The sequence below is a fragment of the Cornus florida genome, unplaced genomic scaffold, assembly GCF_030987335.1.
Source record: "Cornus florida cultivar Cherokee Brave unplaced genomic scaffold, ASM3098733v1 CherokeeBrave_3.0.0_Hap2_Chr02, whole genome shotgun sequence".
Classification (NCBI taxonomy): domain Eukaryota; kingdom Viridiplantae; phylum Streptophyta; class Magnoliopsida; order Cornales; family Cornaceae; genus Cornus; species Cornus florida.
The window spans coordinates 101,237,031-101,250,478 of record NW_026775572.1 but is presented as its reverse complement, the minus strand read 5'-3'; the positions used below and the strand labels follow the sequence as shown (position 1 = coordinate 101,250,478).

The 13,448-nt window shown below is 37.8% G+C and overlaps 1 pseudogene; it reads left to right on the top strand.

The window, feature by feature from the left end:
* Positions 1–4,558: 4,558 nt before the first annotated feature.
* Positions 4,559–10,921, top strand: LOC132295506 (putative disease resistance RPP13-like protein 3; annotated as a pseudogene).
* The last annotated feature ends 2,527 nt before the right edge of the window (positions 10,922–13,448 follow it).

The window sequence follows — 13,448 nt, the reverse complement described above, 5'->3', positions numbered from 1 at the left end:
AATAATTATTTTACATAATTACACAAAAACCCCTCAAATTTAGAATATTACGAAAGGGTTATACATCTATACCCTTTACAAGAAAAGTAAACATTTAGCATGCTTTTCTAGGAAAGTAAAATACAAATAGCATGGAATTTAAATATCATGGATGCATGCAAAACCGGAATCAAGTGACAATCGAGAAAAAGACGAAAAGTGAATAGTGTCACAAAAGTGAAAATGTGAAAATGACTCGGTCCTCAAAGGAAGTCGTCAATCCACGAAAAAGAGTCTCGGAAACCATCCTCGAGCACTCAAGATGACACTAAGTAACGAAAAACCGAACTTAGAAAGGAAAAGATCAACGGAGAAAAAATATCCGTGAAAATCTGAGAAGAGTAAAGGAAAGAAAATGATCGGATCATTATAGTTTTAATATGTTGGTTAACATATATTAAATTGGGATTAATAAATAAGGATTGCACTTTTTAATTAATATTTATTTTTTGTGAAAGATTAAAGTTCATAGCCGTACCTTGCATGAATTCAACTTGTGTTATGGTTTTAAATCATGTTTTAATATGTTCTTTAACATACTTTAATTTGAGAGTATGAAAATCTAGAGAGTTTAATTATTTTGATTTAATTAAATTCTATCTTGTTTATCCATGGATTTAATCATGTTTTAGAAGTTGCTTCTATGTTGAGATCATGGATTTGGACTTGTTGAGTATTCACTTGATTAGGTTTTAAGCATTGAAGAGCATTGTTATTAAAATTATATTCATGAGAACTTGTTTCCAATATTGAATATATGATTGACTTGTGTAATGAATTGTACATTTCGTGTTGACATTATGTATGCCATTTTAGAATTTGAATCCTAAGACATGGATTGTGTGGTTTCAACCTACTTATGCATGGAAGGTGATTTTGTGCATTATTTAAATTAAGTATAAGTTGTGAACTTATTTGGTATATTTTGGATTCTCTTGGGATATTGTTGTTACATGTGACATAGCTAAAGTTTGGCTCTAGTGCGGGAGGTATGAGTTCTCCCCAATTGAGATAATGCGCACTTAGGGTGGTTTTCCCTGTAGGTTAGTGCCCGGAATAACCATTGAGGTCTCGGCAGAATTCCGAGCGTGATGTCCAAGTCTTCCACTATTTTTTTTCGCATTCAATTCCAAGTTATCAATCATGTTTATATTGTGACTTGTGGTTTTGGCTATTGGTGATTTAATGTTGTTAAGTACATCCATACTAAATTGTTATATTTAGTTGATTTCACACTTTTAGATTTCTAGTTGATAGTCTAGAGAATCTATGTTTTGATGTGTGGTATTAGATATTCCAATTATACTAAATTGCTATATTTAGTTGATTTCGCATTTTTGATTTTAAATTGGTTACCTTGAAAATCTATATCTTGTTGTTTTGTGTAAGCATATTCCTATCTAGTTGCTTTGTGTAAGCATGTTTCTATTTAGTTGCCTTGTGTAAGCATGTTATATCTTGTTGCTATGTGTAGCATGCTCTTGTGTTATTGAAATTGCATAAAGGATGTGTTTTATGCTAGTAATGATCTTAGGTAGTTAGGATGCTCCCTGAGTCTCACCTTTGATATAGACGTTAGGTGGAATGAACCACAATGATTAAATCATGCAAACTTGTAAAACTTAGGTCGATGCATGCTCATTTCCTACGAGTAGCTTTATGTTGCTCACTCTTACGTTACTGGGGCATATTTCAGGTACAGGGTACGAGATTGGTGAGTTGCGCATGCTTTGGGTGAATTGCAGTATTGAAGTTTCTTCAGAGGCTTTCTTGTTCACATGCAAGTGTTAGCATGTTTAAAATTTATCTATGAAATGTAATTTTCCTAACTTGGAGGTTTGGCATGTCAAATCTTATAAATGGAATGTAATGAGGCCGTAGGCCATTATAACATGTTTAAAATGCCATATTACACTTGCGTGCATGCTCACATCATCACATACTTGCATATAATGCAAATTGAATATGCCATGGGAGATTCCAAGTGGACTTTCAGCCATGGATTCATAACAGGAGGTTAGTGCACTTTCTCGAGTCATTTCGGTCGATCGAAATGCCATTTCGGTCGACCGAAGCCTTTTAGGTTTTGTTTGAACCTTGAAACTTCACTTTCCAGTAGCCAAAGTCAGCACTTAGGGTCATTTCGATCGACAGATGGTTCCTTTTGGTGTATCAAACCAACCAAGCCTTAAAGACTTGTTTTCAGCTAAAATTTTGTCCATTTCGGTCATCCGATGGGTCATTTCGGTCCACCGAAATAGCTAGATCCCGAGAGTAGCTTCAGTCCAGTTTCAGCACTGTTCTTCCGACTTCAAATGACCATAACTCCTTCTTTTGAAATCCAAATGGGGTGATTCTTGAGCCTAAATTCGTGGATTTTGAGTCAGCTTTTCAATGGTACCAATTCCATTCTCAGATTCAAATTATAGTGGGAGTTATTCAAGTTTTAGTGAGAGGGTGTCGGTTTTCGCTTAAACCGGGAAATGGCGTTTTGTGGGATTCTTGTCCAATGTTCTTAGAATTTGTTGGAAAGTCATGAAATGATTAAGTTAGGTTGTTTTCACCTTGTTTGAGTTGTTTAGAGTCAAGTTTCTCTTTTTGGTTGTGAGTTGACCATTTTGCCCTTGGTTCATGGTTTTTGTCCGTTTCGACCTTTGTTTCCGTTTTTGTTCTCCTTGAACTCCGTGACATCTTAGAAGGTCACATTGGTGTCTTAGAGATGGTCTATATCTCTATAGACTTTGGTTCTATCTTTTGTTTCAGCATTTCAGACTCGTTCTCGGGTCAACTTTCGGTTCGTCACTAACGAACCGAGTTGAAAAACTCGGGTCGCTACAAAAAATATGTACATATGAGTAACTTGTACACAGAGAAAAGATATACTCAGTAGAAAGAGCAACAAAGGAAAAGAAGAGGAAATGGTAACTTTGTCTGAAAAATATATTGCATTGAATATGCCACATGAGACTTGATATTGCGATTAGTATATTAAAGTTGTCAAAAATATCATTTTCCTTCTCCATGAAATTGATTGCCCACGGAAAGGATTCGGGTTTAAAAAGAGTAAAAAAAAAAAAAAACATGAAATCGCTTCTTATTCATCTACTTCAGAGTAATATAATAGATGAGTAAAAAATATATAAATGTTAATTAGTTTTGTCACCGTTGATGCCACAAATATAGAAATAAACATATAACATGGAAGTTGTTCTTATTCGTAATTGACAAAAATTTTATTAAACACTTTTAACCAGAGTTGTACAAAAAATTAATTGATTTTTTTAATGATTAACCTATATGAGTTTTATTGGACTTTTGTAGCTCAAAAGATAAATTATTACTGTTTTTATTTATTTTGCAAAAAGGGAAACACTAAGGCCTCGTTTGGATTGAGGGATTTGGAGGGTTTTGGAGAGAAAAGAAAGGGAAGGATAGGGATAGGTGTGTTTGGATGGAGGGTTTTGGAGAGAAAAGAAAGGATTGGGAAGGATTTGGAGGGATAGCCTATCCCTCCAAATCTCTCCTAAATAGTAAAACCAAATCCCTCCAAAATTGACAAGATTTGGAGGGATTTGGAGAGAAAGGGAGCTAATGACCTTTGGAGCCCATCCGGAAAAGTCGCCGGAAGTTGCAGAAATCGTCGGAAAAGTCGCCGGAAGTTGCAGAAATCGTCTGAAAATTCGCCGGAAGTTGCAGAAATCGTCTGAAAATTCGTCGAAAGTTGCAGAGACTGTCGGAAACTCGCCGGAAGTTGCAGAAATCGTCGGAAAAGTCACCGGAAGTTGCAGAAATCGTCTGAAAATTCGCCGGAAGTTGCAGAGAACGCCGAAAAATTCGCTGGAAGTTGCAGAGATCGTCTGTTGCAGAGATCGTCTTTTGATTTTGGTAGATTTTGTAGATTTTGTAGTTGGCAGTTGGAGAGAGAGACAGCCGATATGGGTTTTGACCTTCTATTTTTGTAGATTTTGTAGTTTGCAGCTGGGGAGAGAGAGAGAGAGCAGATGGGTTTTGATCTACTAATTTTGGTAGATTTTGTAGTTGGCAGTTGAAGAGAGAGAGAGAGCTGATATGGGTTTTTGACTATTTTTGTAGATTTTGTAGTTGGAGAGAGAGAGAGAGAGAGAGAGAGAGAGAGACGGAGGGATCTGTTAGAAATGGGAATAGATAGATGGAGGAGGCTGAAATGATTTTGTGTTCTAACCCTACCAAAAAGGGTAAAGGATAAGATAGTAATTTTATTATCATCAATTCTTTTCTTTTCTCTCCTTTTTGTTATCCAAACAACAATATTATCAATTCTTTTCTTTTCTCTCCTATCTATCCAAACATGAATATAAACATTTCCTTCCCTTTCTTTTCTTTTCTTTTCTCTCATAATCCTTTCTTTTCTTTTCTCTCCAGTGTATCCAAACGAAGCTAAAATAAATTACAAAATGAAGTTTACTTTTTTGGGTTGACCCCAAGTCAATGAGTGCACCTAGATATTTTCTGGGAAACTTCCTTTATTATAAAGCTCTTCGTAGATGTCGTTGCATTATCTTCTGAAAATGAAAACAGCATAACAGAGGTTCGTGAGCTGAAAGGACAAGAGGGTTGTAAAGGAAGATTATTTCATAATAGAATATCAGAATTGAAGTGCTAGGTAAGTGTTGGAATTTGTATTCTTCGCTTTATGTTTTGTGAATTTGCAAGTCTAATGATGATGATGAATACTTGATCTTTGAATGATTTTGTGTTAGGACATATTTTCGGGTCTGCTTCTTGTTGCTTTCCCCCTCTTTGTGCTTGATTTTCTTTTATATCCTCCCTAGTGTTTAAGAAAAATTTTAAAGCCACTTTGGCCTTGAGTCCTTGACAGCCCCAATCTTGTTCTGTATCTATCATTGTTGCTTTAGATACTAGTTCTGTGATATATAAGTTCTGTATGAAAATTGTGTGTATGTTTTGTGTCTATATATGTAAGTTCTGCATCCTAATTGTGTGTATATATACCCTGCATTAAAATTTAATAACACAACTGGACCATGTATGACTTGTTGGTCCTGCAAATTATGGTGTGCACCAATTAAAGTGATTCTATTTTAAGCCAAAGGTTGGATCTTTAACCCAGAACGTCTCACTGGAAGCACACTAATTTTCTCATTTTTCACTATGAACACACCCCGGAAATGACGGTCATCTTCATCTATCTAGTGACTGATCTGCGAGGTCAAAAGGATGTCGGCTATCAAACATTGCCTCTGCTATGGCTTCACCTTCTATTTCTCGATGGGGGCAGGGAAAGGAGGATCAGGATCTGATACACAAACCCGGGCCGGGTGAAGCAGTATTGTTGATGTTTTGGCGGTGTTCCCCTAAAAATCTGTATAAATGTCCATGTTCATGTCGATGTGGTGAACTTCTAATCAATTAGCTGAAACAATTACAAAAGGTCAGGATTCCTATGTTTAAGGATAGATAAGTATCTTCCAGCATAGAAAACTGTAAAATAATTCAAAACAAGTTTAAGGAATGGAACGAGCTTGAATTGGGAGCAACAAGACTATTCAAGCAGATCTTCACGGTGGGCTAGTCTTAAATCAAACAAGAGATCCTTTTAAGGAGAATTAATAAAAGCAATGTGAAAAAAAAGTCCTGCCTCTTAGATATTCGTAACTTATTTCATATTTTTGTGTGTCTCATGACATTAAAAAGCTAATGTCTTAGATTTTCTTGCCGATGACTGGGTTCTTTTTTTAAGAGCTGATGTCTGGGATTGTTCAAATATGGTAGATGTCCTTAAAACCTTCAGTAAAGCCTTATATAGCTTGTAAGCATTTATAAATTAGATATTTTCTTCTTCCTTAAATTTGCTGAAGATACTAAGGTTCTCTTTGCTGTCTCACCAGCATTAAAAATATATGGGAGATTGAAATTATATATGTATTTGGTGTTTGCCATATTGTAGAAAATCTAAACCAGAAGTCTTTTAGAAGGTGAAGGATGGAAACTGTGATGGCGCAAACTTGAATGACATCACAATGCAACAGACTGATAAATACATCTGCTCACCAGGTTGGATAATAATCAATAAAAAGGGAAGCAAACTTCTTAATTGAATATAACTAAGTACTCTAATAAATTCCTCACACATACCATTACCCCAAATTTTATGTATCTGAATTCAGCACGTGGTTCAATCCGTAACATAAAAATAAAATGCTCAATTTTTCCTTGGCTTTGGAGTTCACATGCATTTCTATCCTTATTGTATATCATTTATTTTCTTCTTTTTCGTTTCGCTGATAAACTTTTAGTTAATTTCAAAACGTTAAAGGAAAAAAAAAAAATGAATTGCAAGAACTCGCCTAAAAAATCAATGAATCTATACTTTCGTCAATGTACCCTTTGCTATAATTTATTCCTTTATTTTTAGAATATATGTGATTTATGGGAAAATGTTAAATCATGACTTCACAGTTGGGTGCAGGTGAATCAAAAGAAAAATGGAGTTCACAACCTCTACTCTTGAATTTAGCTACTTCTTGTGGGTGACCCTTGCAGCCGAGAATTGATGAATGCACCCTGAATTTTTTGTCTCCTTCAAAGATATTAGAGAGAGAGATGGCTGATCCTGCTGTTGGTTTCTTCTTGGAAAACTTGAAGCAACTACTAGTCTACAATTTTGATTTGATTTCTGGAGTGAAGAAAGAAGTTGACTCTCTCTGCAATGATTTTGATTTTATGCAAGGCTTCCTCAAGGACTCCAATGAGAAGCGGAATGAGTTTGAAACTCTGAGAGTGTTGGTGAGGAAAATCATAGATGTCACTTATGAGGCAGAAGACATCATTGATACATTTATGGTTAATGCAGCTATGCAAAAGGCAAGAAACCCCATTGGGAAAATTGCTCAAATCTTCCATGACCGCAGTGTCGCAAAACAGATTGAAGAGATCAGGGCAAAGGTGAAAGAGATCTATGCTAATAAGATGTTTGGCATTGAGGCCATGCAAACTAGGGAGCCTTCCAAAAGAGGGCCATCCATAAGAAGAGCTCCTGTTGTGGAGGAAGACAATGTGGTTGGCTTTGATGAGGAGGCAAAAACGATAATAGAACGACTTACTAAAGGACCAGATCAGCTAGAAGTTATCTCAGTTATAGGCATGGGTGGCCTCGGAAAGACTACACTAGCCAGGAAAATTTACACTGATCCTGACATTCAATATCACTTCAATGTTCGCGCATGGATTTATGTTTCTCAAGAATGCAACAGAAGGGAGGTGTTTCTTGGCATCTTAAGTTCTCTAGTCACCCAGCTACCAGACCAGATGTTTAAAATGAGTGATGACAGGTTGGCTGAAGAACTATCCACACATTTGAAGAGTGGAAAATTCTTTATTGTCATTGATGACGTGTGGACCAAAGATGCCTGGGATGATCTGAAAATGGCTTTTCCAAACACCAATAATGGATGCAGAATATTGTTAACTAGCCAAAACAGAGAAGTGGCTTTGCATGCTAGCTGTAATACTCCTCATCCTTTGCGTTTTCTAACTTGTGATGAGAGTTGGGAGCTACTCCGCACAAAGGTTTTTCATAAAGGAAGCTGCCCTTCAGAGCTCGAGGAGCTTGGAAAGCAGATTGCAGAAAAATGTCATGGACTACCGCTTGCAATAGTGGTACTTGCGGGACTTCTGTCAAGGAGAGACGAAGCACGTGAGTACTGGTGGAAGAAAGTGTCTGAAAGTGTGAGTGGATATGTTGCTAATGACCCAAAGCAATGCATGGACGTACTAGCACCAAGTTACAAGCACTTGCCCCATAACTTGAAAGCTTGTTTCATTTATTTTGGATTGTTTCCTGAAGATTTTGAGATCCCTGTGTGGAAATTGCTCTTACTATGGGTCGCGGAGGGATTCATACAGAAACCATATATGCAGCAGCAATCCTTGGAGGATATTGCAGAGGAGTACTTGGAGGAACTTGTTGATAGAAATTTAGTTCAAGTGGAAAAAAGGAGGTTAGATGGTTGAATTAAGTCCTGCCATATTCATGATATGTTGCGTGAATTGTGCCTTAGAGAAGGTGCAGAAGATAAATTTTTGCAGAACATCAAAGCTGCAGAACGATTTCCGAATTCAACCCTAAACCAAAATTACCATCGTCGCCTTTGTATTCACTCTCATGTACTGGAATATATTTCTTCGAAGCCTTCTGGTCCACATGTCCGATCTTTCTTGTGTTTTGCCCCACAAGTTGGGGTCTTGCCCCCACAACATACATCAAACATCTTTGAAGCTTTCAAATTACTCAGGGTGTTGGATGTAAGGACCATCAATTTCTCCAAGTTTCCCACTAAAATATTAATGCAATTAGTTCATTTACGGTTTATAGCCATCTTTGGTCAATTTACGATTCTTCCTGAAAAAATCTCCAATCTTTGGAACCTACAAACTCTCACTGTTGGAACAACTTCACGTGGTCTTGACATTCTAGCTGATATATGGAAAATGTTACAGTTGAGGCATCTCTATACAAGTGGATCCAGTTGTTTACGTGGACCTCCTCCCAAAACACGGAAGGATAATGAAAATCCCATGATAATGAGAAACATACAAACCATTTCTACTGTTTCTCCTGAAAGCTGTACACAGAATATCTTAGGCAGGACTCCCAATCTAAAGAAACTTGGAATTCGTGGGAAATTAGTTACACTTGTGGAGGAAAAGGGAGAGTCTTCTTTGTTTGATAATCTTACCAAATTAGATTGCCTACAAAAATTGAAGTTGTTGAATGACACTTACCCTCATCCTCCTTCTAGAGTTAAGCTATCAGGTCTTCCCCAGTGGTACAAATTCCCTCCAAACCTGAGGAAGCTTACCTTGTCAGACACCAACATAGATTGGGAGCAGAGCTCTACACTGGGGAAGTTACCCAACCTTGAGGTGCTCCAATTAAAAGACAATGCATTCAAGGGACAGGAGTGGAAGTCACCTGACGGCGGTTTTCGTCAACTCAAATTCTTGCAGATTGGGAGGACAGATTTGGTATATTGGGAGGCTTCAAGCCATCACTTTCCTAGACTTCAACGGGTTGTTCTTAAACAATGCGAAGAGCTAGAGGCGATCCCTTTGGGTCTGGGAGATGTATGTGAACTCCAATGTATAGAACTGTATCACACGAGCCATTCTGCTGCGGCTTCTGCACAGTTAATCAAGGAACAACGTGGAAACAATAGACTCAAACTCCATATCTATCCTCCAGATTTGTTGGCATGATCTCACGTCAATACTTAAAAGGTGCTGGTATGACCGGTGAGTTGAAATTCCTAATTTTAGCGGTTATGGTTTCAATTTTGCCTATGGGTTTGTATCCACTTTAGCTTCCAATAGCATTTATTTTGGATAGGGTTTGCCTATGGGTTTACATTCAGAATAAAGGCAACAAAGCGATCTTAACAGAAAAATCTCCTTTATTTTTTATATCTGGGGCATGATGCACATTACACTTCATAAAGCAAATTTGGAGAACTGTAATTTTACGTCAGTATTATATGTTGATATACTTCAAAAGAAATGCATCTTGTCTTGCTACATCTCATTGATAAACATGGGCAACTCGGAGTGGGACTTGATTTTCTATTGAGAAATTACATCTACTTCTAATGTAGTCTACTTTTTGTTGTAATCACAGTGGCCTAAGATTTTGATGATATAGGCTTGGTATTATATTACACTTCAATGCACTCTCTAGAATTCAGTAACCAGTTAACACATGTTGATTGATGGAACAGTTCAATTTCTCTAGATCTTTGAAGATGAAGAAAAATAAAAGGTTATAATTTAATGGACCTGGTTGTGTTATTTAGATAGAAGGATGTGCAAACTCCGATAAACCAAAATAATACACCATAATTTTAACAAGAGTTATAGTGCATAACTCGTTACAAACAATATCATCCTTTGTATAGTTTCCTTTGTTTATAAAATTCTAGACCTTACCCCAGCACCCCCCAAAAAAAAAAAAATACTCATCTTCCCTAAGAAGACATTCCGGTTCTAACTAATTTGCTTTGTTTGTATTATTTAGCTTTATAAATTGTTAATTAATCTTCTAAGCAACCATATCATTTCTACATGTGTTTGTAATTATACAACTTATTTTCAAACAGTCACTTGGAGATGCTACATGTTTGTACCTAGTTTCAGTTGGTTTTTTTTTTCCTGAACACATGTTTATCCATAATTCTCCCCGGCCATTTCACTGCAAGTGCTAGAACCATGGTGATTGGATTTTCTTCATCATATAAAAAAGTGGTTTCCTTTATATTCCTTGGGTATTTGGCTTCCTTTAGGAATGCATAATCTTTAAGTTTGGGGTTGCATTGAGAACGGGTTGTATGCATAAACTTGGCATAAATTAAGCTAAGCCAGGTTCTTCACATAGAGGTTGGCAAATAATTTCTTCATCTATATTATTTCTCATGCTTATGCAAGCTTTGGTTGGTTATAAATTGCCAGACAAGATAATTCCTGGGTAGAAACCAAACTGTTTAGGTGTTAATTGTAACACAACACATGTTACTTCCCATATTCTATTCAACTGAATTTCTCACTTTGTTACAGGGAGACGGGCAACATATAAAGTGGGAAGACTGGGACCGAGTGGACTTCTCCATAACCAAATTTGTTGTGGTGCTTTTTTACCCACATGACATTACAATTTAGCTTGTTTTAACAGTAGTTATTGTTGATGTTGATGTTAAAATTTTATTTGAGAGACGTGCCTCTAATATTTGATGCAACAGCATCTTATTGTTATTGTTGGTATTTGGCAACAAGACTATTTTTATTGGTTACCTAGAGGTTTGAAATTAGTCTTTGTCATCTGTTTGAATTAGCATCTCTTTGTTGTTTTCCGCTTTTTAATTTATTTTACTCTTTTCAAGATCTGATTTCATCATGGTAGAGCTGCAATATATATATATATAAATAAATTATTAGTTCTTTTTGTTAAATATATTTTTGTTGAAGATTAAAATTTAATTCGTCATTCTACCACCACCTCCTCCTCCTCTTCCTCCTCCATTGCCTTCCACCACTGTTACTGCCATTGCTATCTCCACCGCCTCTATTATGTCATTGCCACCATCACGGTCACCGCCTGTAACGAGGATGGAGTTCTTTTATTTACTTTTTTCATATTTATTTTTACTTGCTTTATTTATTATCGGATCATTTTATTGTTCATGACACTAGGGGCTTATTTTACACGTGTGTAATTTACTGATTACAAGGGGCCCACCTTTTGACTTGCTGACTATTTTTGTGGTGGAGAAAGAAGTTAGCATTGTAGGTCACCTTTTGACTTGCTGACTATTTTTCTGGTGGAGAAAGAAACTACCATTTTAGGTGTTGTGATATTGTGCGTGTTTAGAGAGAGAGAGAGAGAGAGAGAAAGAGAGAGGGGGGCAAGAGTCAAGACAGTCGGAGTCACCTTTCTCCTTCTCATAGGAGCTTTCTCTTTGGCATAGGAGATCTCTCTGCTTGTCGGATTGGCTTGTTTGGGTTAATCCTGATCTTTCCTCTTCTCTTCTTTCCTTTACTCCCCTTCTTTCCTCTGCTGTTATTTCGTCTCCTTTTATCCTGGTTCTTTGGTCAGTATCTTGCTAGTGTTTGGGAAGCGGTTGATTTTCTAGGGCTTGGTCACTGTCTGTTGTCCTTGTGCAGTGCTCAGTTGGCTGTGTGGTTCTTAATCTTGGTTGTCGCTTTTGGTCCCTATGGTTTTGCCGAGTCGCCCTATTGCGAGGGTTTTATTTGCTTGAAGTTATTTGACCAGATCCATAGCGGCTACGCCTAGGGTAGTTGTTGATATTCGGGGTCCTAGCGACGCATCCCTGTTGGCTACGCCGATGGTTCGTTCGGCGGTTTCATCCATTGTTGCTGTGCTCGAATCCCAAGGTGTGCCTGAAGCATTTGGAATATGCGAGAAGGGTAGTCCACGCTCGATGGGCCAGGGTCCAGAGAATCTCTGGACCCCGGCCAATCGAGCGTGGACTATCCTTCTCGTCTACAAGTTAGTGGTGGACCATTCGTTTTAAACGGGCCGTGTCAAACCCTTTGTCACTGAAAAGCCTAATTAATCTCTGGACCCCGGCCCATCGAGTGTGGACTACCCTTCTCGTCTACAAGTTAGTGGTGGACCATTCGTTTTAAACAGGCCCGTGTCAAACCCTTTGTTGGACCCTGGTTTGGACCTAGTCAGTGCATTAAGCTATTTAAGGTCTTGCGGGGTGGACTCTAGTGGGCCGATCCATTCTGCTATTCCTATTCCGAATTCTGCTGTTCTTGGCCGCCATCCTCATCTTTCAGATAGATCTTCTTCAACTCCAGGCACGTCAGGTTTACGTTCTCCTTTCTGTTCTGATGCTGGTCCTCCGTATGTGCCTCACCGTAGCCCTCTGCATATTTTTGTTTCGAATTGTCAGGGGGTGGGGAATCCTCTCACGGTCCGACAATTAATGTTGCTTAAAAAGCTTCATTCCCTGGATATTATAGCTCTGCTCGAAATGCAAAACGATTCGAGAAAAATTTAAAGTTGGGATTTTGTTGGTGTATTTACTCAGTTGGGACATCTGGGGGCATAGCTCTTTTTTGGCAAATGGAGTACCTGTTTCGAATCATTGATTATTGTATCAGATTACTGTGGAGCTTAGTTCAGCCAGGAGAGGATCTTGGACCCTTAATTCATTTATGCTAGCACTGATGATGGCATTCGTACAGCATAGTGGGAGTATCTTAAACGAATGAAGCAGTCATGGGATGATCGTTGGCTCATAATTGGTGATTTTAATGATTTGTTGTTGCCAATGGAAAAGAGAGGTGGAATTACTAAAGGGGTTCTAAAGAAATTTAGAAATTTGGTGAACGATTGTGGTCTTTTTGATTTGGGATTTGATGGATATTTGTTTACATGGTGTAATCATCGTCGCGGCTTCGCCAATCTTCAAGAATGATTAGATCGTGCCTTAGCTAGTAAAGCTTGGCGTCATTTGTTTCCTCATGTTGGAGTACGTCATCTCACTATTGCAGGCTCTAATCATTCTGTTCTTCTTCTCGATCATTTGCTGATTTTTCATAAGAAGCCTCGCCAACTCCATTTTGATGCTCGATGGGTGTCTGAACCTCAGTGTGGTGACCTTAATCGGGATGCCTGAAGCGGGCTAATGTATGGGTCCGTGATCCGTGGCAAAGCGGTGCGTCAATTATAAAACTATCGACTAGCAAAAATTCACGTAGAAAGTGGCTAAGTAAGTAGGGGCATCGATCCACGAGGATTGCAAAATTTATGGTAATCAGATTTCAAAGGTTAATTTCAAACTTGTTATTGTCACGAAATGGTTTAAAGAGTTGTTTGTTTTTTTGTCACT